Source organism: Scyliorhinus canicula, chromosome 5, assembly GCF_902713615.1.
Source record: "Scyliorhinus canicula chromosome 5, sScyCan1.1, whole genome shotgun sequence".
In the NCBI taxonomy this organism is placed as follows: domain Eukaryota; kingdom Metazoa; phylum Chordata; class Chondrichthyes; order Carcharhiniformes; family Scyliorhinidae; genus Scyliorhinus; species Scyliorhinus canicula.
This window is the reverse complement of record NC_052150.1, coordinates 84,163,471-84,176,259: the sequence shown is the minus strand read 5'-3', so window position 1 is coordinate 84,176,259 and position 12,789 is coordinate 84,163,471. Positions and strand designations below refer to the sequence as shown.

Genomic DNA, 12,789 nt, shown 5'->3' with positions numbered 1-12,789 from the left:
AGCGAATAAGCTGGCATTGAAAAAAAAATTAGCATACCTAAAGGTCAAAAGTCACAAGAGTTCTGATAAAACAGCTTAGGGTGTGCACTAAGAAGATAACAAAGACTCTGGTCACACATTTTCAAGCTTTTCAAACATGGAAACTGTGCCATTGGACTAGAGGATAGTCAAGGCTAATATTTTAGCTCAAGAATAGAAGCAGCTATAAACTGAGTCAAATGCTAATAATGAACATCTCCAAATCTATAATCAAAGATAACACCAGCAATGCGCGTGTTAATTTAAATTAGCCACCATCTTTATAAAATTCATTACTACTTATATTATGGTCTGTCTTTTCTTCATCTCCTTAAGCTCTCCCAAGTCTCCCTTTTCACCTCCCCACTAGTCATTTTATATTCCTTGTGATTTTATTCAGTATTTATCCTGAATTTTATCATATGCCTCCCTTTAAGTTTCTGCTTGTTTCAAAAGCTTGCATACACCTGTTAAGGAAAGCCATAGTTGACATATTTAAATTGTTTAAAGGAGCGGCCAAATTAGAAGGAAATAAAGCATATGTAGCATTTATGGATTTTCATAAAGAGTTCAAGAATGTACCTTAAGAATTAGGTTAGAAAAGTTCATAGGTATGAAGGAAGTGGAAAAACAGATAAAACACTAGTTGGTAGACTAAAAATAAAATGCTGGGGAAATTATTGCTCCTCATATCTTAAAGAACTTTGGATGTAGTATACCCTAGACATCAGTGTTTGGTTCACTTTTGTTCTTAGCTAAGTTGGGTTTGGATGCAAGGAACAAAATCCTGAAATTTTGTGATGACGAAAGTAGTCAGTCTGGCTACCAAACAGGAAGACAATAAGAGACTTCAGGAATACAGACAAATTAAATGAAATGGCTACATTGGAGACAGATGCAATTTAAATATGGATAGGCGGAAGGCAATAAGTTGAGAGAAAAATCGGAAGTAGGAGGACACACTTCATGGAAATACAGTGAAGACTGTGATTGAACAGAAAGGGTTCAAATAGATCATTCCTTAAACTTGCATGCACAGATGGATAAAGCTAAAAAAAAAGGATAAAATTTGATATTTTATAAATGGGGTCATAGAGTACAAGGCCAATAAAATAATGAAGAACGGATACAAAAGGGTGGTCAGTTCATAGTTTGGAGAACTCTAACTGTGGATTTTGGAAAGGACATTAAAGTAATAGAGAACATTTTTTGACATAAAATTTAGGTGAATGATGTTCGGGTTAGTTTGGAGGAGACTCAGGGTACTGGGATCTTTTCACTGGAGGTCAGACAACCAAGGAGATTTAATAAAAGTTTCTTTAAAAATGATGAATGAGAAAGACTATTTCCTCTCGTTGGAGAGTCAATGGCAAGGTGTCAGCAACTTAAAATTATCCCTAAGACAATGAGAAATGAGGTTGGAGAAATATCTCTACACATGGGGTTGCTAAAGAATAGAATGCTTTCCTGCAGGAAGTTATTTGAGGCAGTAATCACTGAATCTTCTAAAGGGATAATGTGATAAATATTTGGGGGAAAAGGAAGATTTAGAACTATTGACCGTGCAAAGCAGAAGAGTAGTTTTAGATTCCTCCAGCAAAAAGCCAAAATACAACCAATGGGCAAAAATAACTTTAAAAAAGTGATTTAATGGGACGTAGACATCATTGGTAAGCTAGCATTTAATGCCCACCCCTAATTACCCTTGAGAAGCAGGTGGTGAGCCACTTTTGTCCATCTATTGCTGTTACACCCACACAGTGCTGCAGGGAGGAGAGGTCCAGGACTTTGGTCCAAGAACAAGTGAATGAACAAGAATATAGTTCCAAGTCAGGATGGTGTGTGGCTTGGAGATGAATTTCCAGGTGCCAATATTCCCAAACATATGCTGCCCTTACTCTTCTAGGTGTTAGAGATAGGCATCTGGGCCACTGAGTTTCTTTAAATTACCAGAGTCCATTCACACAAACATATTTTAACATGTTTAATGTAGCTATTATGAAAGCAGAATTTAATTGCAAATTATAAAAGAGGAAGATGAAAGTATGGAAGGCAAACAAATAAGGTGGTTTATGTGGAATATTCATGGTACAATGATGCAACATTTTATAATTATTTGATAAATCCTAGATACCCTACACGACCGAAAGAGGCCATTCAGTTCATCGAGTCTGCACCGACCCTCTGAAAGAGCACTCTAACCAGGCTCCTGTCCTATCCCTGCAACACACAACCCCACAACGCTAAGTGGTAACTTAGCATGGCCAATCCATTAACTTGCACATTTTTGGACTGTGGAAGGATATCGGAGCACCTGGAGGAAACACACGCAGACACACAAGAATGGCCACACAGATAGTCCTCCAAGGCAGAAATTGAACCTGGGTCCCTGGTGCTGTGAGGGAACAGTGCTAACCGCAGTGGTACCACCAACAGATACTTATCTGTGCAAAGTTGCTTTTTGAGCTGAATGGTGAGGAAATGATTACATCCTGCAAAATGTCCACAGGGCCTCAGCCACCAGACAAATAAAAACTTAGTCTCCAAAAATATGCTTCAGAGTCAGCATCATTTTAATCACAAAAATCAGTACATTTAATTTGAGCCTCCAAATCCCATTTCAGCCAAGAATTGTTTTAAATCAGTCTTCACAGGTATCTGCTGTTGGGAAATTAAATAATTGGCATAAATCAATCAAATCAAGCCAACCATCGATTAATTAAATAGTCACTTAAAACATCAAATCAGTCCAAGAACAGGGCATTATTAACTACTTACACAAGAGTACAAAAGCAAGGAAGAGATGAAGCTTCATGAAACACTGGTTCAGTCTTAACTAGTTTCACACTTTAAATTGCATGTGAAGGCCTTAGGGAGATGCTGAAGAGGTCAACTAGAATGTTTCTGGGACGAGGGGCACCAGTAACAGATTGAAGAAGCTTTTCCTTAGAGCAAAGAAGGTGCAGAGATTTGATGCAGGTGGTCAAAACTATGAGGAAACGCGACAGTGTAGATAGAAAGAAACTGCCCCCATTGGTGGAATGGTCGACACTCAGAGGACACCGATTTACGGTTGTTGATGAATAAACAAGACGGTGACAGGAAAACCTCATGACCGGTTATGATCTGGAATGCGGTGCCTGAAAGGCTGATGGAGCAGATGGGCTTTCAAAGGCGACTTAGTTAGCTACAAAGGGCAGAGAAGTAGAGGGCTATGGAAGCGGTGAGGAGCTGTCTTCCTCAACCACTACAGCCCAGGTGGTGTGGGTACATCCACGGTGCTGGTAGGAGGGAGTGTCAGGATGTTGGACAGTAGCAGAGAAGGAACAGTGATATATTTCCAAATCATGTTCGTGTGTGGCTTGGAGGGGAATTTTCATTCAGTGATATTCCGTGCATATGCTGCTCTTGTCCTTTTAGATCAGTGTTTTTCAAACTTTTTTTCCGGGGATCCATTTTTACCAACCGGCCAACCTTCGGGACCCACACTGACCGACATTGGCACAATTAATAAATCCATACCTTAAAAAATCATCTTTATACTGATCTGTGCCTTCTTCTTAATGGGCTGTTCACCAGAGGCCCTGGAGCTCACACCAGCACTGCTTTGTCATGTTGTGGACCCTCCTGAACAGCTCACACCACCACTGCTTTGTCCTGTTGTGGATTCTGCTGAGCAACTCTCTCCAGCAGGTTTAGATGAGAGATCCTGGCCTGTTTGCATCTCTGGCCCTCTCTTCCTTATAACAAAATGATTAATTTAAAGTTTTATTTGTTTGATGCTGACAAAATGGAGGAATTGCAATCGCGCCCAAAGCACATGACGTCAGCGTTTGGGGCGCGTGACGTGCCTCGCTTCAGGCAGGAAGATAACATTGAATTTTTAAAAATCTTCTCCTGCTTCAATGCGCCGACGTCAGAAAGAGACAGTGCTTCTCGCTGGGTGCCGCACATGCGCACTGATGAGCGGGCACGCATGCGCAGTAAGTCAGCATTTTTTTTTAATATGGTCGCGGCCGTCATTTTCAAAGCTGCTCGCAGCCTGCATTGTTAAAAGATGGCTGCTGTGGCTGTAGTGTGTGAATTCATGCGATTGGAAACGCCACAATGGATGGCTCCTGACAGCCGCCTGCCCACTTTGAAAATGCCTGTTCTCGGTGGTAGAGGCCACAGGTTTAGAAGGTGCTGTTGAAGAAGCCTTGGGGAGTTGCTGAAGTGCACCTTAGGTGGCAGACACTGCCATCTTTGTGCATCTGTGGTGGAAAGAATGAAAGTGAGAGTGGGGAATGGGGTGCCAATCAAATGGGCTGCTTTGTCCTGGATGGCGTTGAGTTGTTCTCATCCAGGCAAGTGGAGAGTAGAGTATTCCATCACACTGCTGACATGTGCCTTGAGAATGGTGGACAGACTTTGAGGTGTCAGGGATGTTACTCATGTAGAAGTTGAATTTCAGACCGATTTCTTTGACCCGAATTGTGGGATCGCCTTTACATGGGTAATGTTTTTTAGAGACTGACATGCATGCTTGATTTTGATCCAAAAACAAAAAAAGACCGCTGCAATGGACTAAAAGATTAATATTAATTCAGCATTTATTTTATAAGATTATGAACCATGTACCATAGATTTCATCCAATACAATATAAATATATGCCATAATGAATGTGACAACGCTTCACACTAAAATTCAAAATCATTGATCACTATCGGAATCACCAAACAATCATCCCAATAGCCTGGCTGCATATTATTTGGATCTTCCTCATTACCAGAACTTCAGCATTATCATTCCACAAGTAATTGCCTTTGGTGCCATCAAACACATTCAACATTCCAGTAATGATTTTTTTGATAATATTGGGATCAGGTTCAATCCACATATCTATGGTCCACTGGTACAATGTTGCTAGTGAAGGTGATCACATATTTCCACTTTCACGCCTTCCAAAATCCAAGGGTTGAACAACATCTGCAAGATTGTCGGGAATGCCACATTGGCATTGGCTGATCTTGCAGTATGGAAGACATTGTTGACAAGGTAGGATTTGAACATGTCCCACATGAGCAAACCTTTTCCTTTGCATAGTCCTCCTGGTCTAATTTCATCAATCTTGATAACAGTCTTGTTTGCTGGCATGTCAAAGTTCATCGGTGTTTCATCTACATTTCCAATACAGGCTAATCGATATGCATCCTTCTCAGTCAGATGGTAAAATGGTGGAATTTGATGATTTCATCATAGATTTCAAGTGGCAGACGGTAGGAAATGTATGTTCTGTGACAAGAGTAGTAAATCAGTACCAGTTTAGTTCAGTTGGCTGGACAGATGGTTTGTGATGCAGAGTACTGTTTCAGTCCACACACTGGCTGAGGTTGTTCACGAAGGCCTCGCCTTCTCAACCTTGCCTCTCACCTGAGGTGTGGCGATCCTCAGGTTAAATCACCACCAGTCAGCTCACCCCCTCAAAGGGGAAAGCAGCCTATGGTCATCTGGGACTTGATGTGACCATCAATTCACTCGGAACACGATTGGAAGTAAACTGTGGTTTTAATAGTCTTACAACTGAGTCTGCCTGCGACCAGAAGAACTGAGGGCAGGCTCACATGGCTGCTGTACTTTATACTTCTGGTAGTGGGAGGGGCCATGGGCAGAGCCATGGGCGGAGCCCTGTACAAGCTCCTCATCTCCCCCTATGGGCAGAGCTGCGCAACAGCTCACTGACAGAGCCCACAAGGACACAATACCATAAAATACAATACAGTGTGAATTACATTCACCACAGGACTATGACAACTTTACTTCTTTTACTGAATCAGACCTTATTGAATATCATGCACCACCTGACTGACACTGGCCTTGAATTCTGAAATACCACCATTCTTTGCTTCTCTTTGAACATGGGGTCAGTCTACTCTGCAGGTGATAATATAACCATTTTGCCGATGCTCTTGTTATTCTTTCTCAAAGGCATCATGATAGATCATTTAGTGCACATTAGTCTTGTCATTCATAGACACATTCATAGAATCCCTGCAGTGCAGAAAGCCGCCATTCAGATTGAGTCTGCACCTGCCCTCTGAAAGAGCAACCTACCTCAATCCAATCCCCCATCCTATCCCCGTAACCCCACCTTGGGAAAATTTAGCATCGCCAATCTACCTAACCTGCACATCTTTGGACTATGGGGAAAAAGCCCACACAGACATGGGGAGAAAGTGAAGACTCCACAGACACCAGAGGTCGGAACTGAACCTGGGTCTCTGGCACTGAGAGACAGCAGTGCCACCATGCTGCTTTGTGCCACATTGCCATAGAAGTGGTGGAGGGGTAATCTAAAAGTTCCCACAGTGTCTTTAAATGAATGAGCCGGGATTGTAATTAATAACCATTATGCAATTTGATCCTTGAAACTTGGCAACAAGAGGTATGTCAGAACCTGTTAATTCTGCAATAATTAAATTCCTGGTTCCTTAGTCTGTCCACAATCGACAACGTACAAGTCAGGTATGTGATAGAATACTCTCCAATTGCCTGGATGAGTGCAGGTCCAACAACACAAGAAGCTGAGCATCATCTAGGCCAGAGCAACCCACTTTACTGGCACCCCATCCACCACCTTAAACATTCACACGTTTCACCACTGGCACACAATGGCAGCAGTGTGCACTACTTACAAGGTGCAATGCAGCAGATCACCAAGGGTCTTTTGACAGCACCTTGCAAGACATTTACCATCCAGAAAAATAAGGGAAGCAGTTGCATGGGAAAACCACAACTGCAAGTTCCCTTCCCAAGTTGTACACCTTCCTGACTTGGAACTATATCACTGATCCTTCACTGTGACTGGTACAAATTTCTGAGAACTCCCTAATAGCACTGTGGGTATATCTTAACAGATGAACTGGAGTGCTTCCAGAACATGTTTTACCACAACTTTCTCAAGGGCAATTAAGGGTAAGAAATAAATGCTGAACTTCCCAGCCATATCCAGATTCCATGAACAAATACAAATTATTTTAGTTGATATTGGATACTTCTCATAAGTGTGTACCAAAGGGCAGCACGGTGGCGCAGTGGGTTAGCCCTGCTGCCTCATGGTGCCAAGGTCCCTGGTTCGATCCCGGCTCTGGGTCACTGTCCGTGTGGAGTTTGCACATTCTCCCTGTGTCTGCGTGGGTTTCACCCCTACAACCCAAAGATGTGCAGGGTAGGTCAATTGGCACATTAAATTGCCCCTTAATTGGAGAAAATGAATTGGGTATTCTAAATTTAAAAAATAAATAAAATAAGTGTGTACCAAAACACTCTCCATTCTCCTGCAACAACAGTGGTTAGCACTGCTGCCTCACAGCACCAGGGACCCGGATTTAATTCCGTCCTTGGTGAATGTCTGTGTGGAGCTTGCACATTCTCCCTGTGTGTTTCCTCTGGGTGTTCCAGTTTCCTCCCTCAGTCCAAAGATATGCAGGCTCGGTGGATTGCTAAATTGCCCCTTAATGTGTCCAAAGGTTAGGTGGAATTACGAAGATAGGGCTTGGGCCTGGGTAGGATGCTCTTTTGGAGGGTGAAAGCAGACTCGATGGGCAGAATGACCTCCTGCTGCACTGTCGGTAATCTATAAACACATGACTGGAAAATGAAAGTTCAACTCATTAACGTAGACTTTGATTCCAATTAACTTCATCCACGCATTATCTTAAAAGAATCAAACAAGCACCTTGCTCGTAATACTCATTGGTGATCTTCAAGTTTTACCTCATTTTAGAAGACATTCTTGTCGTTAAAATAGAGAGCGTTTAAAACAAAATATAGAATTAAACTGAAACATATATATGAGCCTGGACAAACTTCAATATAAAATGTAACTGCCTGGAGATCTTCGCATTTCTATCCGGGGGGGGTCCTTCCTGTAGGCTGACAGGACATGGCACCATAGTCAGGGAAGTGTCAGGAGTGAGGTCTGTCACTGACCTGAGCACTGAGACACGCAGCCAGTCCGCCCCTTCCAACAGCTGGGACCCAGGGGCCAATGTTGAGGCCGAGCAGAAAGAGGCAGAGAATCGGCCCGAGGGGGTTCGCACTCACTCACCGACTCTCGTCCTCCGGAGCCGATGTGCTGTGTCAGTTACAGATGTCCCAGGTGGGGAGAGGAGCGGCTCTCCTGCGTCATGTTGCCGGGCTGAGAGAGGAACTTCATGTCCAACAGCCAGGAAACCGAGCCGCCGCCTCCTTTCCCTTTCACCCTTCACCTTTCACCCCCGGGTCACCACGGGCGGCCGGCCGCGACGGAGTGACGTCAGCGCGCCCCCCTTCCTGGCTGCTGCCGGGGGGGTGGAGCCAGGCGGTGCGCAGCGCACTTACTGTCTGGAGAGGGAGTTTCCAGTCAAAGCAATGTTTCAACAACCACATACAGAACTACCAACCTCTACAAGTCCTGTTCTGCATATTATGCTGTCGGTTAATCGATGATTTCCCAAATTAACACAGTGAACAATCCAACTGCTCCTTTATCTGCCGCCATTTCCTTTGCATGCTATAGATTATTCTCGTTTATCTCTTCAATTCTTTTTGTACCTTCTGTTTTTATGGGGATAGAAGATGCTGGATGATAAAGCGTGATTAAGCAGCAAAGTAAGGCATCCGGTGGTTGGAAGCTGCATCAGGAACGTGGAAAATTCGGCCTCAAGGTCTCCTTTCCTTCACTTCTGTGGTGTAACAACAACTTGTATTTATATTGTGCCTGAAAGTAATAAACATGAATAGGATGGGAATAGAGGGATACGGACTCAGGAAGTGTAGAAGATTTTAGTTTAGACGGGCAGCATGGTCGGCACAGGCATGGAGGGCCGAAGGGCCTGTTCCTGTGCGGTACTTTGTTCTAATAAACATCTACTGGAGTGATTGCCAAACACAATTTGAGCCACATAAAAAGATATTACGACTGGATGCTTTGTCAAGTAAGGAGGTTTAAAGGAGCATCTTAAAGTGAAAGATAATATTTATTGTCCTAAGAGAAGTTTAGGGAGTGAATTTCAGAGCTTAGGCGATGGGAGTTGAAGGCACAGAAACTAACGGTGGTGTCCATAAAGTGGGATATATCCAAGAGGCTATAATTGCAAGTGCAGAGATTCCGGAAGTTGTTGGAGGAGGTTACAAAGTTACAGGAAGGGGCAAGGTCATGGAGAGATTTGAAAACAAGATTGCAAATTTTAAAATCAATGTCAGTGAGTGAGCACAAAGTGAGTGAATGTGATTTGTGTGAGTTGTGATACAGGCAGTAGAATTCTGGATGAACTTGAGGTTATAAAGGGTAGAAGATGGGAGTTCAATCAGGAGATCATTGGAATATCAAGTTCATCCAAAGCTCTGCTGCCCATATCAATATAGACATGGATGGTGTTTCAGCAGAGTGAATTGAAGCAGAGGAGGAATTCCCGTACCAGCCTCCCCGGACAGGCGCCGTAATGTGGCGACTAGGGGCTTTTCACAGTAACTTCATTGAAGCCTACTCGTGACAATAAGCGATTTTCATTTTCAAATGGGTGATGTTACAGAGGTGGAAGAAAATAGTCTTAGTGAGGGGCAGATTAGGGGGCCAAAAGCTCAACTTGTGAACAAATAAGAATATAAAGAGCATTAGAATTGGAGCAGGAGCAGGCTCCTGTCAGAGAAGGACCATTTGGGCCCATGAGCCAACTACACCATTCAATAATATCATGGCTGATCTGATTGTGGCCTCATCTGTTGCCCATAACTCTTGACTCCATTATAGATCAAAAATCTGACTGTTTCAGCCTTCAATATGTTAAATGATGAAACAATCTGCTCTCTTGGATAGAGAATTCCAAAGACTCAGGAGGAAAAAGAAAAAAAGACTTGCATTTGTAAAGCACTTTTCACAACCACTGGGCATTTAAGACACATTACAGCCAATTAAGTACTTTTGAAGTGTAGTCATTGTTGTATTAGACCATAAGACACAGGAGCAGAATTAGGCCACTCAGCCCATCGAGTCTGCTCCGCCATTCAATCATGGCTGATATTTTTCTCATCCCCATTTATCTGCCTTCTCCCCATAACCCCTGACCCCCTTATTAATCAAGAACCTATCCATCTCTGTCTTAAACACACTCAGTCAATTGGCCTCCACAGCCTTCTGCAGCAAACAGTTCCACAGATTCACCACCCTCTGGCTGAAGAAATTCCTCATCTGTTTTAAAGGATCGTCCCTTTAGCCTGAGATTGTGTCCTCTGCTTATAGTTTTTCCTACAAGTGGAAAAATCCTATCCACGTCCACTCATTCCAGGCCTCGCAATATCCTGTAAGTTTCAATACGATCCCACCTCATCCTTCCAAACTCCAAAGAGTACAGACCCAGAGTCCTCAACCCGTCCTCATAAAACAAGCTCTTCATTCCAGAGATCATCCTTGTAAGCCTCTGGACCCTTTCCAAGGCCAGCACATCCTTAGATACGGGGCCTAAAACTGCTCACAAAACTCCAAATGGGGTCTGACCAGCGCCTCATATAGCCTTGGAAGTACATCCCTGGTCTTGTATTCTAGCCCTCTCGACATGAATACGAACATTGCATTTGTTTTCCTAACTGCCAACTGAACCTGCACGTTAACCTTGAGAATCGTGAACAAAAACTCCCAAATCCCTTTGTGCTTCTGATTTCCTAAGCATTTCCCTATTTAGAAAATAGTCTATGCCTCCATTTCTCCTTCTGAAGTGCATAACCTCACCTTTTCCACATTGTTTTCCATCTGCTATTTTTTTTACCCACTCTCCTAGCCTGTCCAAGTCCTTCTGCAGCCCTCCTGTTTCCTCAATACTACCTGTCCCTTGACAGATCTGCAAACTTAGCAACAGTGACTTCAGTTACTTCTTCCAGATCATTAATGTATATTATGAAAAGTTGTGGTCCCAGCACCGACCCCTGAGGCACACCACTAGTCACTGGCTGCCATCCTGAAAAAGACCCCTTTCTCCCCAATGACCTCCCCTTGACGAAGCCATACTGACTCAGTCTTATTTTATAATGCACTTCCAAGTGCTCCATGATTTCATCTTTAATAATGGACTCCAAAATCTTACCAATGACCAAAGTCAAGCTAAACGGCCTATAATTTCCCGTCTTTTGCCTCCCTCTCAAACAGTGGTGTTACATTAGCCACTTTCCAGTCCTCTGGGATCCTTCCTGCCTCCAGTGATTCCTGAAAGATCACCACCAATGCCTCCACAATCTCCTCAGGTATCTCTTGAACCCTGGGGTGTAGTCCATCCAGTCCAGGCGATTTATCCACCTTCAGACCTTTCAGTTTCCCTAGAACCTTCTCCTTAGTGATGGTCACTGCCCTCACCTCTGCCCCCTGATTCTCCTGGAGCTCTGGCATCCCACTGGTGTCTTCCACCATGAAGACTGATGTAAAGTAACTGTTCAATATTGCAAGAATGGAACACCCAATTTTGCATACAGCCAGCTCTAACGGACAACAATATAATCAGATAATCTGCTTTTGTGATGTTAATTGAGAACACCAACAATAATTTCCCAGCTCTTCTTTGGGGTCTTTTACATCCACCACACAAAGTGAATGGGATCTAGGTTTAACATCTCATTCAAGAAACAGCACTCATCAGTGCCAGCCTTGACTTTTGTGCTCCTGTGTGACTTAATTTTGGAAACCTGTGACTGAGAGTCACGAGTGCTACAAACTGAGTCACAACTGACAAGACCTTCTAGGCAAACAAATTCCTGCTCATACTCTGCTTAAAAGGAAGACATTGTATTCTGAAAATTTGCACCGTAGTTCTAGATTCTGCAAAAAGGGGAAACATTCTGTTAGCAATGACTCTGACAAGCCCCATCAGAATCTTATATGTTTTAATAAGATCACCTCTCATTCTAAATGCAATGAGTTTAGGCCCGACTTTTCCTCATAAACCATCCCCTGGATTCTAGTAAACCTTCCCTGAGCTGCCTCCAATGTAAGTAAATTTTTCTTCTGCAGTTCTCTGTCGAAAGGCAGGTCTGACCCACAGCACCCCAACCTCTAACACACTTAGGGCAACGCGAGAAGTCCTAAATCTACTCCAGCAGGAACAGTGATCAATCCCTCTGCTTTTGGCACCAATCTGATTCACAATGTTTTTCCAGCCAACTGAAGCAATCCCCAACCACTGTAGCCACATGCCCCACCCTTCCCAAAATGAATCTGAGGTGCTAACAGTGATGTTAGGAGCTCAATTTTTCTTTCAATCACATGGCTGACTAGGAATCTCTCCCACTCTTGCCACCTGCCATTGATGCCATTGAGGGGCTGGTTTAGCTCACTGGGCTAAATCGCTGGCTTTTAAAGCAGACCAAGGCAGGCCAGCAGCACGGTTCGATTCCCGTACCAGCCTCCCCGGACAGGCGCCGGAATGTGGCGACTAGGGGCTTTTCACAGTAACTTCATTGAAGCCCACTCGTAACAATAAAGCGATTTTCATTTTCATTTCATTTTCATGTATGCTGGAAAGATTTAGAATTTGATTCTCAACCGGTATGAATGCACATTCCTTGGCCTTCAAGTTTAGGAATGGAACTTGAACCTGGAACATCTGGCTCAGAGGCAGGTTTATTTGGAATCACTTAACTTTCGGAGCGTAGCTCCTTCATCAAGTGAACGCACCCGATGAAGGAACTATGTTCTGAAAGCTTGTGATTCCAAATAAACTTGTTGGACCTTAACCTGATGTTGTAATACTTCTTACTGTGCCCAC

General features: G+C 43.4%; 1 protein-coding gene across 3 annotated transcripts in view; it reads right to left on the bottom strand.

Moving 5' to 3' along the window:
• azi2 (5-azacytidine induced 2) overlaps positions 1 to 8,295 on the bottom strand; it is a 110,082-nt gene extending 101,787 nt beyond the window's left edge. For 2 of the 3 annotated variants that reach the window (XM_038797307.1, XM_038797309.1), the window contains exon 1: positions 8,109 to 8,294. The gene's annotated coding sequence lies outside the window, so the exon portion shown is untranslated. Of the gene's footprint in view, positions 1 to 7,990 lie in introns of all 3 variants that reach the window. The other variant, XM_038797308.1, reaches the window with a different exon arrangement.
• Between the last annotated feature and the right edge of the window lie 4,494 nt (positions 8,296 to 12,789).